The following is a 7,478-nucleotide window of genomic DNA, read 5'->3' as shown; positions in this document are numbered from 1 at the left end:
TTGTATTTCACTGATTACTAATAAAATTTAGCATCATTTTTGTTCGATTATTTGACATATTTGTTTCTTTTGTGCTTTTTATTTATTTATTTATTTTTAATCCTCATCTAAGGATATGTTTATTGATTTTAGAGAGAGAGGAAGGGTAAAAGAGAGACAGAGAGAGAGGGAGAGAGAAACATCGATGTGAGAGAAAAACATCTGTCGGGGTTGCTTCCTGTATGTGCCCTGACTGGGGATCAAACTCACAACCTAGGTATGTACCCTGACCAGGAATTGAACTTACAATCTTTTTTGGAAAATGAGGACAATGTTCCAACCAACTGAGCCACCTGGACAGGGCTGTGCTTCTTATTTCCATTAGAGTGTCTTTCCTTATTGATTTGAAAATCTTCATACATTAGATTACTAATTTTATTTTCCCAGTTTGTAACTTGAATGATTGCTTTATTTGTGATGTCTTTTGATTAATAGAACTTGTGATTTTAATATAGTTAAATGTACCAGTATTTTTGTGTTTAAAACTTTTTGTGTCTCAGTTAAGAAATTCTACCTGCTATAAAGATCAAAGATATTGTCCTACATGTTCTAAATTTGTTAAAATATGCTATTCACTTTATGTCTGTAATTCTTCTGGGATTAATTTCTGTAATGAAAATAGAAAAACCTATATATTTTTTTCAATTTGGTAAAGTAATACTCCAGCACTTAAATAGTTCCCATTTTCTATAGTGACCTCTAATATCACCTTTGTTAGATTTTAAATTTTTATGTATGTGATGAGTGGTTTCTGAACTCTCTACTCTGTCCTAGTCATTTTTTCCTGTACTTATGGCAATGCATTATTTTCTAAACATCTCAATATATAAAAATGCAAGCCCCTTTACCTCCTACTCTGTGTTCCCTCTCCTTCTTTAGTGGATTCTGGCTCTTCATGGTCCTTTGTTCTTTCATAGAAATGTTAAAATCAGAATGACACATTTCTTGGAAATGCTTCCACAATTTGGTTAAAATTGCCTTGAATCTATAAGATTCATTTGGAGATAAATTATCTTTAAATATTGAGGCCTTATTACTTACAAGCTTGTTTTATCTCACCATTTGCCTATTTTATTACATAGATTCATTGGTAATTCATATTTTTTAGATATTATGTATTTTGTACATTTGCACATAAAATTATTAAACAAATTCTGATTGAGTCCTCACTGTATCTCAGGTACTGGTTTAGGTGCACAGAACAGAGTAGTTTAAAAAAGTTAAGAAAGTAAACAGCATTTTGACAGTATTATTACACCCTCTCTTGGCCTCTGTGGTTGCTTTTTGAGAGGTTTGTTATTATTCTAATTGTCTATTTTTGTAGTTAATCTTCCATTGTCTACGCTGTGTCTTGAATTTCACTATAAGATCTGTATTTTTTGTTTAAATTTTTTTCTTTGTATATTCTGTGCTTTCTGTATATGTTATTACATCACTGATAAGCTCTGAAATTTTCTAGTTATTATTCTATTCTAATGATTGTTTGTAGCTATTCTAGCCAACAATGTTACTATAAAACTAATTATCTTTATTTTAACAAAGGAGAAAATCGAAACAGAGAATAAGCAACTTGCCAAAGCTCACATCATCTAAAAATGTCAGTGATTCAAATCTCTTCATATGAGAATCTGATTATGTACAATTTGGACCTTCTTATTCTTTGTGTCTTTTAATCTCTTTCTCTTATATTTTCTATACCTGTTTGTTTTCTGTGTTATTTTTATTTATTTATTTATTTATTTATTTATTTATTTATTTATTTATTTATTTTTATTGATTTTAGAGAAAGAGGAAGAGAGAGGGAGAGAGAAATAGAAACATCAATGAGAGAGAACATCGATGAGAGAGAACATTGATGGGCTGCCTCCTGCATGCCCCCCACTGAGGATGGGGCTCACAACCTGAGCATGTGCCCTGACCAGGAATGAAACTAGCAACCTCTTGGTGCATGGGTCAACACTCAACCACTGAACCACACCAGCCAGGCATATTTTCTGTGTTATTTTTATAGATCTATTTTCCATTTCACTAATTATTTCTTTAGCTATGTCTAATCTGTTATTTAATCCATGTAGGACATTTAAAAATTTATATTGGGTTCTGGCCAATGTGGCTCACTGGGTTGGGCATCATCCCATGTACCAAAAGGTTGCTGGTTCAATTTCTGGTCTGGCCATATATCTGGTTTGTAGGCTCAATCCCCAGTAGGGATCATACAGGAGGCAGCAGATCGATGTTTTGCTCTCATATGGATGTTTCTTTCTCTTCCTCTCCCCACATCTCTATCTATCTATCTATCTATCTATCTATCTATCTATCTATCTATCATCTATCTATCTAATCTATCATCTATCTATCTATCTATCTATCTATCTATCCATCCATCCATCCATCTATCTGCCTGTCTATGTATCTAACATATATATTTATAATTTTTAAAGGTTTTGAAAGTTCTATTTAAAATTTTTTGTTAATTTTTGATAGTCTCCCTTTTTTTCTCCTTTTTCAATTCAATATTTTTATTTCTTTAAGTACTTTACATATAGGAAATTTATTTTTTTATATCTGACAATTCTGGATTCTGAATTAATTGTTTGGTTATTATGTTTGTGTTTATTTCTTTTGCCCTCATTTATGGATGCTTATTTCTGTTTGCTTATTGAATTTTCATTGTTGACTTTATCTTACCGAACAATATCTAGAAAAATTCTGAGGACATAAATGGGAGACCTTTTACTCTACAGAAGTCTTGTATTCTGCAAGTTCCAGATTTGTACTGGCCTGGGAATACTTAGCTCCCTTTGGTGATTTTATGATTAATGCAAGTGTTTCCAGTTTTGTCCCAATCTTGCCAAGACCCAGAGGCATACTCCCTGGATAGCAGTGCTGATGAAGGCATCTACTCAGTGCAAATCTCCCTTAAAATTCTCTGCTCCATTTACCTCTGTTGCTTACTGCTTTCTGCTCTAGCTTAAATCTGGTAGTTTTTCTCATTTTACAAATTTCCAATATATTTAGCAAATACAGCAATTTATTAAAAACGTATTTGTTATGCCTTATACTAAGCTCTGGTTACATTATAGCAGGAGGATCCTTCAGGATAAGTAATTCACCTTCTGGCCATTCTTTTGATTTTCTAATAGTTCCTTACGACTCTACTATTTAATTTTTAAACTTCCATATAGGTAATATTCCTTGTAAATTTATTAGGAGTAAAAAACTCCATATGTGATGCACAAAACAAAATTATACTATATTTATCCAACTGGATGTTACACTGATCATTACAAGTATATGTCTTAAACCTATTAGAAATCTAGACATTAATAACAGTGATCATTTTTTTTTTATAATTGTGAGTGAATTTTGAATGTAATAATCTGATTTTGAAGGTTTATTTGCATTTCAATAGAGACATTTAGACTATATACAAACCAATAGTAAGTTGTTTCTGACATATTTATTATTATCTTTTTTCATTAATTATGTCTGTTTATTATTCAGAATATTACTTTTGGGGGAGTTGACTCACATGGAAATAAACTCAAAATCCATTTAACAATGATTTGAAAATGTTAATTTTTTTCTCTTTCTATAAAAGAGTTAATCTGTCAGTTGTAGCTTTACAGTATTTGTTGTTCAGTTTTATTTAAGGGCAAATTAAATATTCATGGTTTTTATATGTATGATAAATATGTCAGTATGAGAGCCAGAAATAACACACCTTTGAAAACAATGGTTGTTTATAGAAATCATTATCACTTTCTGTCAACAAATGACCATTTTAAATATAATTGTAATTAATCTAATGTAAAAAATCTAGTATAACAAGTTTCCTCCTTTTATGCACACTGTATATTTACATTATGCTTTACCTATAGTCAAAATGTCTAACAGTTTAAATGTAATAGAAATAATCACTGGTTTATTATTTATTAGTTTAAATTGTAATTGTCACTTGTCTTTGTGCTCAAGATATCTCCAAGTAAGGACTGAACAGTATCAACCGTCTCAAACACTTCTATGCCAGTACATCACTGTGTTTTGCACAACCAATTTCTGCTTAAGAGATAAAACTGCATTGTATGAATAGGTGAAAAGTTCATTTGTTTTAAGAAGGAATTTAGATATTTTGCATAAAAGAAATAATTAGTATACATGACAGATTACATTTAGAGCTCACTGTAAAATATGGTTTTCAGTTGCTGCCACCATGCTATGCTTTCCAAAGCCAAACAGACAGATGGGCTTTTATTATTTTCTTGACTTTCTATATTTGTTGATAATTCTTATAATTAATTTTTAATCTGAAGACTTGTAAAGCAATACTTGGGGATTTAGCAAACCAAACTGATATTAATGAAGCACAAACTGTCCAAATATTCTTCCTATATCAAACTTCACTGAGCAGTAATAATTTTTTCCTACTCAAGGGCTAATTCCAAAGCATCCTGGAAACAAGGTCTTTCACAACATTTTAAAACTCTCTTTCTTGAAAAAGATGTACTGTTATTTAAAGGGTACTTATTAAATACTGAGAGTCCCGATTCCATGTTTATAATCATGTTATTAAGGAACCTACTAGAAGTATCAATATTTCATAATATTAGACATTTTCATACCTATTTTGACATATGCAGACCGTATTCTGGCCTTCTCCCATCTCCAGTCTGAAATTGAGAAATTTTGCCCTGGCCAGGTAGTTCAGTTGGTTGAACCGTTGTCCCCTACATCAAAGGTTGTGAGTTCAGTTCCCGGTCAGGGCACATACCTAGGTTGCAGGTTTGATCCCCGGTTAGGATGTGTACTGGAGGCAACTGACTGATGTTTCTCTCTCACATAAATATTTCTCTCTCTCTCTCTTCCTCTCACTTTAAAATCAATAATAATAAAAAAAAAAATCTTTAGATGAGGATTAAAAAAAAATTCCTTAGAAACAGATATTTCATAGTTTTTCCAAGATCCTGAATAATTGGTGTTTAAAATATAAATCTACCATTATAGTTTCTACACTCATAATTCATGATCAAGTTCCTTTTGAAGAGAGATGTGCTATGTTAATTAGAAAAATAACAATAAAAAATATACCATCTTCAACCTGGATACCCAGGAAGTCACTGTCCCTGGGGGCTCTGTCCAAGTGGCATAGGGGAGCACAGGGCTCTGCCCTATGATGTACAATCTTTTCCACCAAATTGAGTCTGTGCCTGCATATTCCTACAGTTTCTCAGAGTTCTGTGGACAGTGACTGAGGAGACAAACCATGCACAAAACATCTAGGAAAAAAAAAAAAAAAAGATAACACCTACTCATAGCTATGTGCCAAGCACTGTGGTAATGGCTGCTCAAACATGAGCTCATTTAATGCTCTCAACACTCTTAATTACCTATATTTTACAAAGGAGAAAATTGAGACATAAAGAGAATAAGTATCTTGCCAAAACTCACATCATCAGAACATGTCAGAAATGGAGCTGAAACGTCCGTGTGTTGTATTCAAGCCCTACCTCTCCTGGAGCCTATGTATGAACATGGCTTAACATGTAGTACGTTAGCAAATGAGCACACCCTCCCATGAAGTATGGAGTACACATGTTCTCCAACCAGTTAGTTCACAATTTAAATTACATTTAGCATGAACTGCAAGACACATCTGGGGGAAAAAAAAACAAAAACGAGGCTCATTCTGTGACAGATACAATAATGTGAGTGGATTTCAGTTGTTTTCCTAAACCTTGAAGAGAGCTTTGGAAAATGGGATAGATATGATTTGTCAGATGGACAATGAGAGATCCAAGGGGTAAAGAGAAACCATTCACCCTAGCCACCTTTTTTATTTCTTTTCTCTTATTCCTGTCAAAGAATGGCTCTACTTTTTGCTCAAAATAGCCTTCTAATTCTTGTCTACAAAGCCACATGTATTCCCTTATCAGAAACTTGACTGCACGCCAGCCTCCCTCAGGAGCACTTCTCTGAAGAGAGGTCAGATAAATGCATCCTCTGCAGCTCCTCTGACAATGGCATTCCCCAAACACCTTTCTTTTAGAATTTTTAACATTTGCCTCAAAAAACAAAAAGGAGAAAATTATATCTGATTTGTCATTCTGTTGTGTGTGATTGCAAATTCAGACACTCTTTTGTATTACATGAAGGTCAAGAAATATTTAATGCATTAAGTAATCAATTTGCCTGGTGGAATACAGGCCAGAACATTTAGAAATGGCTTGTGGAAAGGATCAAGTATACAGTTCTGAAAAAGACAGGTAATTACCTCATCAGTGATATTTTAGCTGTGGTGTGTTGTTGATGGTAAGCCATCGTGGAGAGGAATTCCTTGGTCTCATTCCTAGTCTCTAGTGGAGGGATGGCCTAAATCTCTACACATCAGAAAGGCATGGAGGAGAACCAGAAGCGTCTGTGATGGAGAAAATGACAGTAATTTTAAAAGGGGGTGGGAGAGGTCACTATTCCCTTTGTACACAACATTTTGCATATCTCCCTTTTGCTCCGTGCATTCACAGGGAGTCAGAAGAGAATGAACATATGAAGGCCTGACAGAACACATCATATGACCTAGGGTCCCAGAATGGTGCAAGGGGAGCTCTTTGTTAAGGGATGTGGTTAGAGATTTTGAGGGATGGGCTAAATGACATGAGGGGACAGGCTGGAAAGTTGACCATCCAAAGATAAAGAAAATATTCAAAGACTGAGAATTTGGTGGTACTCATTTACCAGACATATCTATCTTTCTTAGATATTAGTGTTTGACAATTGAACTTAACATAACCTTATACCATAAAAGGAAGTACATGTGCAATATACAGAGCTGGAAGAGAAGAGTATCATCACAGCTTTTTGAATCATAGACATGCTCAAGAATATGGTAAAATAAAGAGGAAATTTATGACAAAAACATTCTGGTTTCTTTACTGTGGCGATAGCTAGGAAGTCACAGACATTGCTTAAATAAATTAGCTTTTCCAGAAATTGCTAGAAATTTTTGCTTCTGACAGTTGCTTCTGACACACAGGCATTGATCTCAGCAGCTTTGGAATATACCCTGTTGGTCTGAGAGAGGCAGGCTCCATCCATCACTATTACAGGAGGAATGTACTCTCTGTGGAATCCTTTAAAGAGCCACAACGAGTTCACTTCCTCCTATTGGTGGCAGAGTGGGTTGCATTTGTCTGGTAATTGAATGTGACTCCCCACCAAGTCGGAAGGTGCCTGAAGCACACCCAACAGTGTGCATACAAAGAATGATCCAGTTGGCCTGCCCCTCTCTTCCAAGCTTCAAGCTCACTGATCTCAGTAGAGTGTCACTGTCCCCTTTATGACAGCCACTCATTTTCCAAGCCTGCTGAGTTTTCCAACTGCCTTCCTATTGTATGTGTACACAGACTGATTATAAGTTCACCACTTTCTTCCACCTTTTTGTA

General features: G+C 34.3%; 1 pseudogene; it reads left to right on the top strand.

Annotated features, from left to right (window-relative positions):
* Positions 1-5,132: 5,132 nt before the first annotated feature.
* LOC118621952 lies at positions 5,133-5,317 on the top strand (annotated as a pseudogene).
* Positions 5,318-7,478: the final 2,161 nt, after the last annotated feature.

Source organism: Molossus molossus, unplaced genomic scaffold (assembly GCF_014108415.1).
Source record: "Molossus molossus isolate mMolMol1 unplaced genomic scaffold, mMolMol1.p scaffold_m16_p_1, whole genome shotgun sequence".
NCBI lineage: Eukaryota > Metazoa > Chordata > Mammalia > Chiroptera > Molossidae > Molossus > Molossus molossus.
The sequence above is the reverse complement of the archived record's forward strand: the minus strand, read 5'-3'. Positions and strand labels throughout refer to the sequence as shown.